Source organism: Macrotis lagotis, chromosome X (genome assembly GCF_037893015.1).
Source record: "Macrotis lagotis isolate mMagLag1 chromosome X, bilby.v1.9.chrom.fasta, whole genome shotgun sequence".
Taxonomy (NCBI): Eukaryota; Metazoa; Chordata; class Mammalia; order Peramelemorphia; family Peramelidae; genus Macrotis; species Macrotis lagotis.
This window is the reverse complement of record NC_133666.1, coordinates 484,953,093-484,972,112: the sequence shown is the minus strand read 5'-3', so window position 1 is coordinate 484,972,112 and position 19,020 is coordinate 484,953,093. Positions and strand designations below refer to the sequence as shown.

Sequence of the window (19,020 nt, the reverse complement as noted above, 5' to 3'; positions counted from 1 at the left end):
AAATAATTACCTCCCCTTTTTCTATATGCATTTTATCACTGAAATTAGAAAGGAAAATTGATTGATTATATTTCTCTTCTAGTTGAATCCTGGTAATTCTAAAGCCCAAAACTTAATAACTACTACCAAGTCTAGGCTATTATATAGAGTAATCTAAGAAATTTTTAAAGAAGCAACAATTAATACTTCCATTTATTTTCAATCAAAATAATTTGCAATTAATAGCACAAAATGGGGAGTGTCTTTGTTTTGCAATTATGGAATTCTCTTTATTTTAAAAATTAGAAACTTCTGTCTACCATTTGAACCTTCAGAAGTACTATTTTAACTTTAAGAAGACAGTAAGGAATTGGAACCTGTATAGAGAACAGAATCTGAAGGAAATATGAAACTGTATCAAGGAAGATCTCTTTATTAAATGGGGTCTTGTTTTTTGTAATGTTTTTATTTCAAGGTATTAGTTCTGTCAATACAATATAATAACCTTCATGAAAATATTCCTGAATATACTAACTACCATTAGTATTATACTGTGAGGGACTTGACATTGTTTATTATTATTGAATTTTCAGAATTCATTTTGTTTTTACAGAAATAAAGTATTCACATTCATACTTGACATGAACATTCAATCCTCACTGTAACCTAACCATGTCATTCAACTATAACCATTTTCTTTGAATAAATCTTTAATTATTTATTTATTACTCACCAAAAAGGTTGCTTTTTGGTAAATTTTACATAGATCTAAAAAAGAAAAGCAAGTTGTCATTTCTGTTGCGACAGTGTCCAAATTAATTACATTTTAATAGTTAAACTGTGTGATGTCCCAAATAATCAGACATTTTTAATTTAGAACTGCTGACAGGATAACTCTGTTGATGTATGATATTTCAGCAAGTTATAGTATCAAAATTATATTTTTAGATCTAAAAAATATATAATGGCTTCCAAAAATCATAGGAAAATACACTATAGTGAAAGGTAATGTATTTTGCTTTTTTTTTAAATTGATGATTTCTAGAAATGTAGAAAAGCAGAATCTTTACAAAAAGTAATGGTATTTAAATTAACTACAGGCATAGGAGACTATTAAGAAAAACAATTTATTAGGGTTATTAGAACATTAAGGTTATGCTAGCATTTTGAGGATCCAGAAGAGAAATTTTCCTATGTAGTCCACTAAGACAAACAATGCCATTCATTTATTTAATAAACATTCATTAAGTGTTTACAATGAATACAAAGAAAGGCAAAAGATAGTTCATAATATGGAAGAGTTTACAGTCTAATGGGGAAATGAAAAGTAAACAAACATATATAAAGCAAATGACATAGAAGAAAGGTGGGAAATAATTAAAAGAGGGAAAGCACTGCTATTAAGAAAGATTGGGGAAGACTTCCTGTAGAAGATGGAATTTTATTTGGTTCTTAAAGGAAGCTAGGAACATCAGTAGATAAGAGTTGAAGATGGAGGGCATCCCAGGCATGAGTGAAAGCCAGAGAAAAATGATGTGATTAGACAGATGGGAGTGTCTTAACTCTGGAATAGCAAGGAGGCCACTGCATTGAAAAGTACGTCAAGAAGTGTTAGGAAGACCAGAAAGGTAGAAGAGGGCTAGACTATGTACCAGCTTAATAATATCTGATCTATATAGAGCATTATAATTTACAATCCACATTATTCATAATAATCCTCTAAAGTTGGTAGTGGCAAGAATTATTAATCCTGTTTTAAAGCTAAACCTGAGACTCAGTGACTTGCACACGCAACTCATGTTAAAGCAGAATCTGAATTTAGAGTTAAGTCCAATGTCTTTTTCATTGCACTTTACTTTTTCTCAGTATGACTATCTCATGCTTCTCCTCCACTGCCATTTTCAATGTTAAAGGCTACAATTTTTCCATTTTTATCAAAGTACAATTTCAATCATGATGTACTAATAATATATTATGCAGGTTATTATTGTAAACAACCTTGAAAAAGGTGAGGAAGTAGTATTATTTCTGTTTTGGTATAACACACACACACACACACACACACACACACACATACACACACACAAACAATTTTCAAAAATCATTTTGAAGTGGCAATTCACCCATTGGATTTAGGCTTGTTCTAAGCAATCTTGATGGTAGCTTCTCATTTTAAAATTCTATGATTTTATGAAATATGCACAAAATCTCTGCTTCATGCTTCTCCTCTATTTTTGAACTACCAAATAGACTATAACATATGCATTAAAGGGGGAAGCCAGGTGACACAATGGATTGAGTTACAACCTTGGAGTCAAGAGAACTTGAGTTCAAATTCAACCTCAGATATGGAATAATTACCTAGTCATGTGACTTGGGGCAAGTCATTTAACCCCCCTTTGCCTTGTAAAAAACAAAAACAAAACAAAACAACATGCCCATAAAAATACATTGAGAGTTATCACAATTTAAATAAAAAACCTTCATCTTAAATTTAAATGAAATTTAGTAGAGAAAGCTTAGATGATTCTAATAGGGCCCTAATTAATTTCCCTGCCTCCCATCCCTTTTCTCTATAATTTATTTTCCACACAACTAGTAAATTGGTATTCTTAAAGTATGAATCATCCTTGCCTCTTGGACTCCCTAGTTCCTGTCAAGGTTAATTCACCTAGAGAAGACCTTTTTTGATTATTCCAATTAGTTCTCTCTTCACATCTGATGAAACTACATGCTATTTTCTTTGTATATATTTTGCAATGATTTATCTGTATATCAGTCCACTACCACCTTACCCACTATCACCCCTTAGAACTTGATGAAGTCAGTCCAGGACTCTGACTTTTTGGATACAGATGGTATTCTCCATCGCAGATAGCTTCAAATTGTCCTGGATTGTTGCACTGATGGAATGAGCAAGTCCATCAAGGTTGCTCTTACTTGTACTGGAAACCTTCCATGTTTTGTTCCACAATACCCTTCTATTCCCCCCCACCCCTGGTTAGAATGTTAATCTTTGAAAGTAGAAATTACCTTGTTTTCCTATTTGTATCTCTGGGGCTTAGCACAGTACTTTACACATAGTAAGCACTTAAATATTTCCTTTATTCTTTCATTCATTCATTCACTCATTCAGTCATTTATTTTTTAAGTTATCCAAGTCATATTCTTCCAACAGAAAGAAGAGGTGATTTTGAGTCAGAGATTCTCAGTTTAAATCCCAGTTCTCTTACCAAATATCTGTGAACTTGAGGAAATCTTTTAACTTTGATGAACTTCAGTCATATTACTTGTAAAATGACTGTTGGGTTAGATGACCTCTGAGGTATTTTTCAGTTCTAAATCTATGTTGCTGATGACAGAAGTTGGAGCAGCGAGTGGTGGCGGGGACAGCAGCAACAGCAACAACCACAGCGGCTGGCACACTCAGGACGGAGGAGCAGGGCAGGGAGCTGACCCTGACTTGCTCCCTCTCCCGACCCGGGAGACGGCACCCGAGCTCAGGTCCCACCTCTCAGCCAGGAACCTGTTCAGTCAGAGCCCGGAGGCCGGCTCCAGCCAACTGCACTATGCTAACTTCAACCAGGACAACACGTCCTTAGCTGTTGGAAGTAAATTTGGTTACAAATTCTTCTGCCTTTCCTCTGTGGGTAAGCTGGAACAGATTTATGAATGTACTGGTACCAAAGATGTGTGTATTATTGAAATATTGTTTTCAAGTAGCCTGGTGGCTATTGTTCGCCTCAAAGCCCCAGGAAAGCTAAAAGTCTGCCACTTTAAGAAGGGCACTGAAATATGCTATTATAGCTATTCCAATACTGTATTGGCAGTCAAATTGAATAGACAGAGGCTGATAGTATGCTTATAAGAATGTCTATATATGTACACATTATTCGTGATATGAAGGTACTGTATACAATCAGGGAAATTCCCTGTAACTCTGCAGGTTTATGTGCTGTCAATAAATAATGATACTTGTTATCTGGCATATCCCAGGAGTGCAACTATTGGGGAAGTACAAGTCTTTAATACCATTACTTTGAGGGCTTCTAATATGACACCAGCTTGATAGTCCCCTAGCAGCCTTGGCTTTTGACGCAAGTGGTACCAAACTTGCCACAGCTCCCGAGAAGGGGACTGTGTTTCGGGTATTTTCTATCCCTGAAGGACAGAAAATCCGGAAAGGAGTAAAGAGGTGTGTAAGCTCTGGCTTTCAGCATGGATGGAATGTTCCTTTCTGCATCTAGTAACACAGAAACAGTGCACATATTCAAACTTGAGACTGTGAAAGAGAAACCTCGGAAGCAACCCACTACCTGGACTAGTTACTTTGGAAAAGTACTTATGGCCTCTACCAGCTATTTGCCCTCTCAAGAGACAGAAATGTTTAACCAGGGTAGAGCATTTGCTACTGTCCAACTACCATTCTGTGGTCATAAAAATATATGTTCACTTGCAACAATTCAGAAGATTCCGCGATTATTAGTGGGAGCTACTGATGGATACTTATATATGTACAGTCTGGATCCTCAGGAAGGAGGGGAATGCACTCTAATGAAACAACACAAGACAGAGTGACTGAATGGCTTTTGCTGGGCTGGACCAAGCAGGTGGCTTCTTCAAGTCTGATTCCTCATCAGACTGACCAGATCACATAGCTACCATGGCCATCAGCAAACTCTATGGACCTCTGGTAGTTCTATGACCTTTTGAATCTCACAAAATCATAACCTGATCTATTTCATCTCAGATTGATTCAGGATCATGAAGACAATACAGAGTCAACAGATTGAACAACATATCTTCATGTTCAACAAGATCACTGGTTAGCTGTACAAGATTTGACAGGGCTCCATCACACACTTTGAAGCAAATTCACCATTTATTACCAGCAGGCAGTCTCATATTGTCCATGCCCTTGGATCGAATACTCCTTGATCAGTCTCCCCATTATATTTTTACTCCTCTCTGCCACATGTGGCTGGGATGCATTTTGAATATGTCCTTAATGTAGTACAGTTCTGTAGGGTACCATAGAGGCCATTGTCCTCTGACATTTACTTCCTTCTTGCCAGAGAGGAAAGAATCAGTTACAGTTTTTTTTGACATCACATCTAATTTTTATCCTGATAATTTGTATGTGGTACTGTGAATATCTTCGATGCTCTACTTTTTTCAAGTATATGATAAATTCATTGTGTCCCTGACCAAAAAAAAATAAATAAATCTATGATGTGGTCACTTTAATAACTTTTGAGATTATTTTTATCTAAGTCATTCCTTTATGCTTAGCTCATTGAATTACATATAGTGATTAGTACACTAATTAAACCTAGCTATAGTAAGGTGCCTAATAAATGACTAAGTACAAGCCTGTTTTCAAGGTACCTATTTAGTTGAGTATATCATTTACAGTTTTGCTTTCAAAATTCTTATGCTCTAGCAAGGTGCCCCCAGAATAATCCTTATTGAAAAAGTGACTCAGTGTTATGAGGCTAACCAATAATTAAGCCAAAGCATCATTTTGAAAGTTTGACAAATGGGACTGAGAGTTTATTGACAATTAAGGTCACGTTGAAAGATTTTGATGGTTGCATTCCTTGAGAAACAGATAGGAATCACAGTGTTTAGGTATTCAAAGCAAACAAGCAAAAGTACAAAGGAAGAATCAATAGAACTCTCAGCTAATTCAATTAAGAAAATTCAATTTTTTTCCTGCTAAAACATCTTGTTGGTGAGATTAAATGTCACTGTAAGTCAAAAACCAACAAGATGTGGCAGAGTCTTCTACCATATGGGGTGTGTTTTCCCCTTGGGTTTGTCTGTTTTATTATTTTTTGTTTCAATGACAAGAAGGTAGAATGGACTGTGTTAATTGACTATATTTTATTTCCTATGTTTTATTTTTTATTCATATTGTAGGCATAGACCTTATTTTATCTCAGTAAGCATTCACTGAATTCATATATAATCATCATTATGACTATTGGTCAGACAATTCATTTTCATTTCTCAATCTTTTCTACATTCAGGACAAAGCAGTCTTTGATCCTTTTCAGAAATGGGAACAAAGATATAAGCAAAGCTGGATGAGACGAGACAGCTAGAGGTATTTATTTCACTTGAGTCCTTTTGAATAATAGAAATCATGGCTAGTGTCAAAAAATAAAAAATAACTAACAGAGAACGGTTCAGGTTATGACAGGTGAGCTAGTTAAAATGTTAAGAGACAAATTATTTCCAACCTGGTGACAGAGATAGTATAAAATACACTTTCTTTTCCTTTGACCAAACATCACAATTGCCTCATCACAACTGCCAAGAAACCATAATAAAATTTGTCCAATCTCTGACTGTACTTTTTCTCTAACAATGTGACAGGGCTCTTAATTCCCACCATCTGGTGTTCTTGACTTTTCTCTTTTAAAAGATCATCTATATTTTCTATAATATTTTATATGCTTCCAGGAAATTTGAATAGAAGACTATGACCTCTCTTCCTGTGTTTTGTTTTTAAACCTATTCTTCACTTTAGTATGACATCTGCTTCCCTAATTCTTTAGTTCTACCTCATTTCATCCGTTCTGCTCTAGTCAAACTTTCATTTTTGACTCATTGAAATATATAGTATTCTAAACCAGAATTTCTTATCACCTTATCTTATCAGTATTAAAACCTTTCCAATACTCAATTCTTTTTTCAATGTTATTTTATTTCATTTTTTCAATTACATAGAAAGAAAGTTTTCAACATTCGTCTTTTATAAGCTTTGGAGTTCCACATTTTTCTACTTCTCTCTATACTTCCTGCCTCCCCATGACTCACTCAGTGAGTAATCTGATATAGGTTATAAATGAATAATCATGTTGAATATATTTCCATATTAGGAATTTTATAAAATAAGAATAAAAATTAAAGGGATAAAATTATAAGAAAGAATGAAAAGCATAAAACAAGTTTTGAAAAGTAAAAATAGCATGCTTTATTCTGCATTCAGACAGCATGGGTTTTTCTCTGGTAGTGGATGGCATTTTTCATCTCAAGTCTTTTAGAATTATCCTTGATCACAGAAATCTGAGAGGAGATAAATCCATCATAGTTGATCATCACACAATGCTGCTGTTAGTGTGTATAATGTTCTCTTGATTCTGCTCATTTCATTCAAAATCAGTCTTTGTGAGTCTTTCTGTTCAACCCACTTGTGATTTCTTACAGAACAATAGTACTCCAGTGCATTCATAAACCATAATTTGTTCAACTATTTTCCAATTCAGGGATATCACCTCATTTTCCAATTCTTTACCACTATAGAAAGAATTACTATAAATATTTTTGCACATGTGGGTCTTTTCATTTTTTTAATGTTCTCTTTAGGATACATAACTAGTAGTGGTATTGCTGGATCAAAGTGTATGCACAATTTTATTGCACTTTGAGCATAGTTCCAAATTGCTCTCCAGAATTACTGGATCAGTTTACAACTCCACCAACAGTGCATTAGTATATACTTCCAGGGCAGAAAAAAGATGGTATTGTGGAACCAGGAAACTCCTAGAACTTTTCCCAAAAGAACTTTAAATGAAGCCTCTACATAAAAAAAAAAAACCATAAAACAAATTCTCAGTTCAAGATACCATGGAAGAATTTCAGTAATGGTCTGTCACTTGGTAAAGTCTAATATAGATGTGGAGTGGAAAATTCCATGGAAAGCTCTGAGCCATAGCACAACTGTGTCTCAGATCAACAAGTCAGCTTGGCAGCAAGGCAATAATGGGGATCCCAATCCCAGCTCAGAAACCAGAGTTCAAGCTCTGGAAATACTAGTGCAACAGATGGGACTGGGTTGAGAAGAAGTTGCTACATAGACAATGCTTTGGCATAAAAGAGAGAACAAAGCTCTGAATAGACAATGTCTGTTTGTAAAGATGGGAACAAATCTCTGCATAGGCAACCCCTTGGCAAGTGATAAGTAAGAGATGAGAACATGACCACAGTACAAAGAATTTGATACCATTCTCCCAGTAGCCTAAGAGCAGAGCTCAAATATCAAAATGAGCAAAAAAATCTACAGAATTCTGACTATAGAAAGCTACTATTCCAACAGGGATGATAAAAATGTGATCTCAGAAGAGGAAAGTAGTTACAAAATGCCTAAATATGAAGTCCCAAAGGCATCTCTGAGTTGGCCTCAAATCCCATTAGACCTCTTGGAATAGCTCAAAAGCATTTTAAAAATTAAAGAAGAGAGGAAGAAGAAAAAAATGGAGAAAAGAAATGAGAATAATGTAGGAAAATTATGAAAAATCGACTAAAGAAATCAACTCCTTTAAAAAATAAATAGAGGATATGGATATAAATGAATCACAAAGTGATTTTGCTTTACTCAATACTTTAATTAACAAGAGTTTTAGTACTTTACGGTCAAAGGGAGAGAATGTTTTAAGAGATCATGAAGAGGTCTTGCTTTACTGCATACTTTAGCTAATTTGAATTATAGTACTATAGGGACAGAGGGAGGACTTTATTTTACTTTATTTTACATGATACTTTTGGATTGTATTACTATAGTGGGAACTTGAAAACAGGGTGTGGTATCAATTGATTATAATTTGATGTTTTTGGCTCTTGAAAAGTATATTTCTATTGAGATAGATGGGGCAGTGTACTTAGACAGAAGCTATGGGTGTGAAGTGACGATGAGGTAATCAATAAATCAGGATACATAAAAAAGAGTATTTTTGACAGAAGGCTTATGAGTACAAGACAGGTCTAAAACAATCAATACACAAAAAGAAGGTTTATACTCAGAGAAACCTAGGATGTGGAGGATAAATAAAGCCATATGAAGAGATGCAAAGAAGGGAGGGTGGGAAGGCAGAATAAATCCTACTCTCAACAGATATGGTCCAAAGAGGGAATAACATACATTCCCAATTAGATTTAAAAATTTATTCTATTCTAAAAGGAAGTAAGGAAGAAAAGGGAACAAAATATGAACAAAAAGACTGAAAAAGGGAGTGTGAAAGTAAAAGTTAAAAAAAACAACAGATCATAGAAATAATTATCAATTTCATCCAAGGCAATGACAACAATAAGACATTATACTAAAATTTATGGGATGCAGTCAAAACAGTTTTTAGGGGAAATTTTACAACTCTAAATGCTTATATGAACAAAAAAAAGAGAAAGAGGAGATCAATGAATTAAGCATACAACTAAAAAAAGCTAGAAAAGGAACAAATTTGAATTCTCCAATAAAATACAAAATTATAAATTCTGAAAGTCCAAGAATAAAACTGAAAACAAGAAAATCATTTAAGCACTAAATTAAATTAAGTTGAGTTATCTTTTTGGTCTTTGCAAGGCAGTGGGGTTAAGTGATTTGCTCAAGGTCATACAGGTAATTATTAAGTGTCTGAGGCCAGATTTGAACTCAGGTCCTCCAGACTCTAGGGCCAGTGCTCTAGCCACTATACCACCTAGCTGCCCCAAAGTAAGTTGATTTTATAAAAAAGACAACAAAATAGCTTTAGTTAATATGATTTAAACAAAACAAGAAGACACCCAAATTTCCATTTTTTTTAGTTTTTTGCAAGGCTTGCCGAAGGCCACACACCGATGTAATTATTAAATGTCTGAGGCCGGATTTGAACTCAGGTACTCCTGACTCCAGGGCTGGTGCTCCATTCACTGCACAACCTAGCTGCCCCTCCATTATTTTTTTTTAAATGAACAGGTTGAAATCTCCATCAATGGAGAGAAAATTAAAGTAACACTTTGGTGCTATTATACCCCAATATAGGGTAAAACAAAATAGACATTTACAAAAATATAAGTTACCTGGATTAATAGAAGAGGACATAAAACACTTAAATGACCCCATGTCAGAAAAAGTAATTGAAGAAACCATCAATAATATCCCTAAAAATATGCAGACCCAGATGGATTTATAAGGGAATTTTATCAAACATTTAAGGAATGATTAATTCAGTTCTGTAGAAACTATTTTTAAAAATAGGAGAAGAAAGAGTTCTGTAAATTTCCTTCTAGAATACCAACATGCTAGTAATTTCGAAACCAGGAAGAATCAAAACATGCAAAGAAAACTATAGACCAATCTCCCTAATGAATATTGATGCAAAAAATATTAAATGAAATTTTAGGAAAGAGATTACAATAAGTTATTACTACAATAATACACCAAGATAATGTTAGATTTCTACTACGTTAACAGGGATGGTTCAATATTAGAAAAACTCTTAACAGAATTGATCACTTCCATAACAAAATTAGCAATAATCATCATGATTATCTCAATAGATGTTGAAAGTCTTTGCCAAAATGGCAACACTCATTCCTATGAAAAACACTAAGTAGTAGTGGAATGATTAGAGTTTTCCTTAAAATGATAAGAAGTATCTATCTAAAGTTATCAACAATAATTACACACAATAGAGATAAACTAATATTATTGACAATAAGATCAGGAATGAATTAAGGGTGCTCACTATCACTAGTACTATTAAATATTTTATTAGAAATGTAAACTTCATCAAAAAGTGAAGAAAAATAAATTGAAGGAATTAGCATAGGCACTGAGGAAACAAAACTTTCACTCACTCTTTACATTTGATATGATGGTATTCTTGGAAAACCCTACAAAATCATCTAAACCACTATGTGAAACAGCTGTAGCAAAGTGGGAATATATAAAATGAACACATAAATCATCAGCATTTCTATATAAGACCAACAAAATCCAACAACAAGTGATAGAAAGAGAAAGTGCATTTAAATGAATGGTAAGCAATATATAATACTTGGAAATCGCATGTATACAATTACAAGATTCTTTTCACACAAATAAAGTCATATCTAAACAAATGGAAAAAAATGTCAATTAATCATGGATTGTCTAAGATAATGTAATTAAAATGACAATTCTACACAAATTAAATTATTCATTTAGTGTCATACCAAACAAATTAACAAAAATTATTTTGCAAAGCTAGAAAAAATAATAACAAAATTCATCTGGAGTAGCAAAATATCAGCTTTCAAGGGAACTGATGAAAATAATGCAAAGGAAAGTGGACTACCTGTGTCCAAGATAGAACTATATTATAAAGCAGCAGTTATCAAAAACTGTCTGGTTTGGGGTCAGTAACAGAGTGTAGGATCAGTGCATTAGAATAGGCACAAAACATAATAAATGACTACAGTAATCTTCTCTTTGACAAACCCAGAGACTCCAACTTCTGGGATAACAATCCAGTATTTAAGAAAAAACTGCATTGAAAACTGGATAGAATGCAAAAATCAAGAATAGACATAACTTTCAATTTACCAAAATAAGATCAAAATAGGTACAGGGTTTAGACCAATTAAGAGAATAAGAGAAGTTTATAATCAGACAAGACAAACACTATTAATTGAAAACTGGATGATTTTGACTATATTAATTAAAAAAAGTTTCTGCATAAATAAAACCAATGCAGTCATTAGAAAGAATTAAGAAAATTGGGAAACAATTTTCACAGCTAGTATGAAGACTCATTTCTAAAATATACAGACAACTGAATGAAATTTTTGATTATAAATCACTCCCTAAATGATAAATGGTCAAAGACTGTGAACAAGTACTTTTCAGATGATGAAATAAAAGCTATGAAAATCATAGGAATAATTCTCCAAATCATCAATGCTAAGAGTAATGCAAATTAAAATAACTCTGAGGTGCCACATCAGACCTATCAGAATAACCAAATGACAAAAAAAGGAAAACAATCAATGTTGGAGAGGATGTGGAAAAATTGGGACTCTAGTGCACCATTGGTGGAGTTGTGAACTGATCCAATCCATTCTAGAGAGTAATTTGTAACTATACTCAAAGGGTAATAAAACTGTGCATACTCTTTATTCCAATAATACCACTATTAGATCTGAATCCTAAAGAGATCATAAAAAATGGGAAAATACTCACATGTTCAAAAATATTTATTGCAATTATTTTTGTAATGACAAAAATTGGAATTCAGGGAATATTAATCAATGGGGAATGACTAAACAAGTTATGGTATATGAATTATATGAAGTACTATTATTCTCTAAGAAAACATGAACAGTCAGTCTTTAGAGAAGCATAGAAAAATTTGCATGAAATGATGATGAGTGAAGTGAGCAAAACCACGAAAACATTGTATACTTTAACAACACTGTGAGATGATCAACTATGATGGATGCAGCTCCTCTCTGCAGTTCAGTGATGAAGGACAATCCTGAGAGAACACAGTAAGGGTTCTGAAAGCAGAGCAAAGAATACTATGTTCACATTTTTAAAACACATGTTTTTCTTTTTTTTGTTCATGGTTCCCCCCTTAATTATAATTTCCCTTTAACAACAGGAATAATATGTAATTATTTAAAAATGATTGTGCATCTCCAACATTTGCCACCTTGTTCGCTGCATGGGGAGGGAAAGGAAAGTGGCAAAAAATGTGAAACTCATAAACTTGCAAATGGTCACATGTTGAAAACTACATTTTCATGAAACTGGAAAATTAAATAAAATTTCATTCAGAAAAAAAACTACTATACATCAGTGTCCCAATTTTCCCACTTCCTCTCCAATATTGATCATTTTCCTTTTCTATCATTTTAACCAATCTGATAGATAGATGTGAGGGTGGTATTTCAGAGTTTTTATTAATTTTCACTTCTCTAATCAATAATGATTTGGAGCATTTTTTCAATTGACTATAGTTAGTTTTAATTTCGTAATGTGAAAACTGCCTGTTCACATCCTTTGACCATTTATCAAATGGAGAATGACTAGTCTTCCTATAAATGTGAAAATTTGACTCATATATATATATATATATATATATATATATATATATGTATGTATGTATAATAGAAATGAGTCCTTTTTCAGAAAAACAAACTGTGACATGTTTCCCAGATTTCTGTGTTACTTCTAATTTTGGTTGTACTGTTTTTATTTGTGTAAAAAATTTTATTTAATGTATACAAATGTCCAATATTTTATTGTAATATAGTTTGACTATTAATTTTCTCTCCTCTTAATTATTAATGAATGATACAGAAGAAGAATGAGTCTGTGAAATTAGGTCTACTAAAACATTTGTTATTCGATGACATCTGGGTCATTGTGGCAAAACAAATTTTTTAATATTCTTTGAATTCTTATTCTCTATAATAGCTATTCCAAATTTTAATCATTTACACAAGTTTCCTATATCAGTTCTTCTTTCTCAAAATATATTCCCTCATAATTTACTAAGAAAATAGAGGACATTCATTGTAAGCTCCTACTTCTCAGATCTATTATTCAAAAGTTCCTTGTTATAAACTTCATTCTTTTCTTTTTTTCAGCCCAATAATAAATAGGTGGCCCATCTCAGCAGACCAATGTGTCAACTTTTACTTTAGTTCTTATCCTCTATCCTTCTTGAATCCTGCTTCTGCAATATTATCCCTCTTCCCTCAATTCTAATTTACAATCTTTCCTTATTTATTGACACCTTTCCTCTTGCTTATAAACATGTCCACAAGTTACCCCCCCATTTTAACCAGTTAAACTTTAGGATAATAAAAAAACAACCCTCTCCTCCCCAAAAGCAATAAAACAAAACACTTTCACCATATATTGCCTCTTTTTCATCTCTTCTCATTCAGTTCTCAGCTCTTTGCATTTTGACTTCCAATATCATCATTCCATTAAAACTGCTTTCTCTTAAATTATAATACTATCATAATTTACAAATTTAAAAGCATCTTCTAAGTATATATTCTTGATTTTTCTGTGGCATTTGACTCTACTGAAGGTATTCTTCCTGGATAATAAAATTGCCTTATTCTTTTTTATGACTTTTTTTCTCTTCTTGTTCCCTTACAGCCTGTTTGGCTGATAATTCTTCAACTCCTTAGCTGATCAAGATCTATCTAATCTAAACACGAGGGTTCTGAATCAAATTCCCGACTCTTTATACACCATTTCTTGAAATGAGTCTGTGAGTTCCCACAGATCCAATTATGATTTCTACATAGATGTGCCTGAGGGTTATTTACTCAAATTATGCCTAGTTTCTGCCCTCTCCTATTTACTTTCCACATTGTGGTCAGATAGGTATACTTTTTAAAAATATTTTTATTTATTTTAAATTTTACAATCCCCCCCAAACTCATTTGCCTCCCCCCCCCACAGAATGTAGTCTGTTAGACTTTATATTATTTCCATGGAATACATTGATGTAAGTTGAATATGCTGAGAGAGAGAGAGAAATCATATCCTTAAGGGAAAAAAAATATAAGAGATAGCAAAATTACATAATAAGATAATGGTCTTTTTTAATATTAAAGGTAACAGTCTTTGGTCTTTGTTCAAACTCCACGATTCTTTCTCTGGACCCAGATGGTATTCACCATTACTGATATCGCAAAATTTTTCCTGATTGCAGCACTGATGGAATGAGCAAATCCATTAAGGATAACCATCAACCCCATGTTGCTCTTAGGATATACAAAGTTCTTCTGATTCTACTCATCTTGCTCAGCATTAGTTCATGCAAATCCTTCTAGGCTTCTCTGAATTCCCATCATTCTTGGTTTCTAATAGGACAATAATGTTCTATCACATACATGTACCACAGCTTATTAAGTCATTCTTCAATTGATGGACATTCACTCAATTTCAACAGGGCTGCTATGAATATTTTCATATAATTGATGTTTTTGCCCTTTTTCATGATCTCTTCAGGGCATAGAACCAGTAATGGTATTATTGGATCAAAGGGTATGCAAATTTTTGTGGCCCTTTGTCAAAATTCCAATTTCCTCTCCAGAAAGTTTGGATGAGTTTACAGCTCCACCAACAATGCATTCGTGTCCCAGATTTCCCACATTCCTTCCAAAGTTGATCACTGTCCTTTCTATTCATATTGGCCAATCTGAGAGGTGAGAGATGGTACCTCAGAGATGCTTTAATTTGCATTTCTCTAATAAGTAGTGCTTTAGAGCAATTTTTTCATATGACTATGGATTACTTTGATTTCCTCATCTGTAAATTGCCTTTGCATATCCTTTGACCATTTGTCAATTGGGGAATGTCTTTTTTTTTTAAATTTGACTCAGTTCTCTGAATTTTTTAGAAATAGGTCCTTTGTCGGAGGTACTATTTCCCAATTTAATACATTTTTTATATTGGTTTCAGTGGTTTTGTCTGTGTAAAAGCTTTTTAATTTAATGAAATTGAAATTAACTAGCTTGTTTTTAATGACATTCTCCATCTATTCGTTGGTTGTAAACTGCTTCCCTTTCCATAGATCTGACAGGTAAACTATTCCTTGATATCCTGGTTTGCTTATAATATTGTTTTTTATGTCTAAATCCTTTATCCATTTTGATCTTATCTTGGGATAGGGCATGAGGTGTTGGTCTAATCCAAGGTTCTGTCATACTAACTTCCAATTTTCCCAACAGTTTTTATCAGAGAGAGTTTTTATTACAATTGCAGGACCCTTTGGGTTTCTCAAACAGTAGTTTACTATTATCACTTCCTGCTATTGACCCTGGTCTATTCCACTGATCCACCACTCTATTTCTTAGCCAATTGACAACTGAAGCTTTATAATATAATTTTAGATCTGGGAGGGTTAAGAAACCTTCTTTTGCACTTTTTTCATTAAATCCCTGGAAATTCTTGACTTTTTGAATTTACTTCCAATTTTTCCTAACTCAGATTAATTTTGGGAGATTTTGATTGGTAGGGCACTAAATAAGTAGTTGAATTTGGGCAGAATTGTGATTTTTTATTATATTAGCTTGGCCTATCCTGGAGTAGTATATATTTGCCTAGTTATTTAAATCTGATTTTATTTCTGTGAGCAATGTTTTGTAATTGTTTTCAAAAAGTTTCTGAGTCTATCTTGGTAGGTAGACAGATTCCCAAGTATTTCGTATTGTCTGAAATTACTTTGAGTGGGATTCCACTTTCTAGTTCTTTCTGCGGAATCTTGCTAGTCAAATATAGAAATGTTGAGGATTTATGAGGGTTTAGTTTATATCCTGCAACTTTGCTAAAGCTGCTAATCATTTCTAGTAGTTTTTTAGAAGTTTTCTTGGGATTCTCTAGGTATAGCAACATGTTATCTGCAAAGAGTGAGTTTGTCTCTTTCTTCCCAGTCCTAATTTCTTCAATTTCTTTTTCTTCTCTTATTGCTGAAGCTAACATTTCTAAAACATTATTGAATAGTAATGGTGATGATGGGCATCCTTGATTCACCCCTGATCTTATTGTGAATGCCTCTAGCCTATCCCCATTGCGTATGATGCTTGTTGATGCTTTCAGATAGATACTGTTTATTATCCTAAAGAACAATCCATTTATTCCTATGTTCTCTATTGTTTTTAGTAGGAATAGATGCTGTATTTTGTCAAAAGCTTTTTTAGTATCTATTGTTATAATCACATGATTTCTGATAGGGTTGTTATTGATATAACTAATCATACTATCAGATTTCCTAATATCGAACCAACCCTGCAAACTTGGGATGAATCCTACTTGGTCAGTGTATTATCCTAGTGATAACTTGTAATCATTTTGCTAAGATTTTATTTAAGATTTTTGCATCTACATTCATCAGGGAGATAGGTCTATAACTTCCTTTTTCTGTTTTAACTCTTCCTGGTTTAGGTATCAGCACCATATTGGTGTCATAGAAAATGTTAGGCAGGGGACAGCTAGGTGTCACAGTGGATAGAGCACCAGCCCTGGAGTCAGGAGTACCTGAATTCAAATCCAGCCTCAGACACTTAATAATTACCTAGCTGTGTGGCCTTATACAAGCCACTTAACCCCATTGCCTTGCAAAAAAAAATATGTTAGGTAGAGTTCTGTCTTCACCTATCTTTCCAAAGAGTTTATATAGAATTGGAACAATTTTTCCTTAAGTGTTTGATATAATTCATTTGTGAATCCATCTTGCCCTGGAGATATTTTCTTAGGGATTACATTAATGTTTATTGAACTTCTTTTTCTGAGATAGGGTCAATGAAGTATTTAATTTCCCTCTTCATTTAACCTGGGCAACATACTTTTGTAAATATTAATCCATTTCATGGAGGTTATCAAACATTTTGACATAAAATTGGGCAAAATAATCCTGAATTATTACTTTAATTTCCTCCTCACTGGTGGTTAGTTCACCTTTTTTCATTTATGATACTAGAAATTTGGTTTTCTTCTTCCTTTTTTTAATCAAATTAACCAGAGGTTTATCAATTTTATTGGTTTTTCATAAAACCAACTCTTGTTTTTATTTATTATTTCAATAGATTTCTTGCTTTCAGTTATATTAATTTCTTCTTTAATTTTTAGAATTTCTAATTTGGTATTTATTTGGGGTTTTTTAATTTGTTCTTTCTCTAATTTTTTAGTTATATATTTAGTTCATTGATTTCTTCTTTCTCTAATTCATTCATGTGAGCATTTAAAGATATAATGTATTCCCTGAAAGTTGCCTTGGCTGTATCTCATAAGTTTTGGTATGTTGTTTCATTATTGTCATTATCTAGGATGAAATAATTCTTTCTATAATTTGTTGCTTGATCCACTCACTTTTTAAAATAGGGTTATTTAGGTTCCAATTAATTTTGTGTCTATATCTCTCTGGCCCAATTATTGCATGTGATTTTTATTTCATTATGATCTGATAAATATGTATTTACTATTTCTCCATTTCTACAATTGATTATTAGGTTTTTACACCCTAGTACATGGTCAGTTTTTGTATAAGTGCCACATACTGCAGAAAAAATAATGTATATTCCTTTCTATCCCCATTCAATTTCCTCCATAGATCTATCATGTCTAGGATTTCTAACAAACTATTTACCTCCTTTACTGCCTTCTTTTTTATTTTCTGGTTAGAGTTATCCAAATCTGAGAGCAGGAAGTTGAGGTCTCCCACCAGTAGAATTTTGATGTCTATGTCTTCCTGTAACTCCTTCAACTTCTCCTCTAAGAATTTGGATGCTATACCATTTGATGCATATACATTTAGTATTGAAATTACTCTATTGTCTATGGTACCTTGAGGAGGATAGTTTCTTTCCCTATCTCTTTTAACAAGATCTATTTTTGCAGCTACTTTGTCCGGGATAAGTATTGGTACCTCCACTTTTTTCACTTCAGCTGAAGCAAAATATAATTTGTTCCTTCCTTTTATGTTACTCTATATGTATTTCTCTGCTTCAATTGAGTTTCTTTTAAGCTGCATATTGTAGGATTATGTTTTTTATCCACTCTGCAATTCACTTATATTTTAAGGCAGAGTTCATGCCATTCACATTCAAAGTTAGAAGTACTAACTCTATATGGCCCCCTATGCTATCTACTCTCTGTATTTTTCCCTTTTTTAAATTTATCCATATCCCCCAGTATTTTGTTTCTGAATACCACCACCTTCAGTGTGATTGCTCTCCTATATCCAACCCCCACCCCTTTCTTTCCCCTTTCCCTTTGCACTTTCTTCCTTCCCTTCCTTCTGTAAGTTTCCCTTTTCCTACCCCCACCCCCTTTCCCCTTTCAATACTTGAAAGGTAAGATAAGTTTCTTAAGTTAGTGTATGTATGTTAACTTTAAGCCAAATCTGATGAAAATGATATTCAAGTGGTTCTCACCTGCTCCCCTTTTCCCCTTCTATTGCAATAGGTCTTTGTACCTCTTAATGTAATAAAATTAACCTATTCAATTACCTCCATATACCAATTTCTTTACTGTCCCCCTTTTAAGGAGGTATTGTTTTAAATCATTCTGAGTCACAGAAAAGTCATGAATGTCCATCACTCCTGGCTAAGTAGATTCTCTCTAATAAATTATAATTCTTGAGAGTTTTTACAGTCTTTCTCCCAGGTAGGGATAAAGCAGTTTCATCTTATTGGATAGCAATTTTTCTTTACCTTTCTTTTTATTTTTAACCTTTTCATATGCCCCTTGGGTCTCCTGTCAGGAGTCCAAAT

General features: G+C 33.3%; 1 protein-coding gene and 1 pseudogene across 1 annotated transcript in view; one reads left to right on the top strand and one right to left on the bottom strand.

Moving 5' to 3' along the window:
* Window positions 1–19,020, bottom strand: part of DOK6 (docking protein 6) — a 709,371-nt gene that overhangs the window by 234,840 nt on the left and 455,511 nt on the right. The gene's annotated exons all lie outside the window — the stretch shown is intronic.
* Window positions 3,293–4,557, top strand: LOC141496832 (WD repeat domain phosphoinositide-interacting protein 2 pseudogene; annotated as a pseudogene).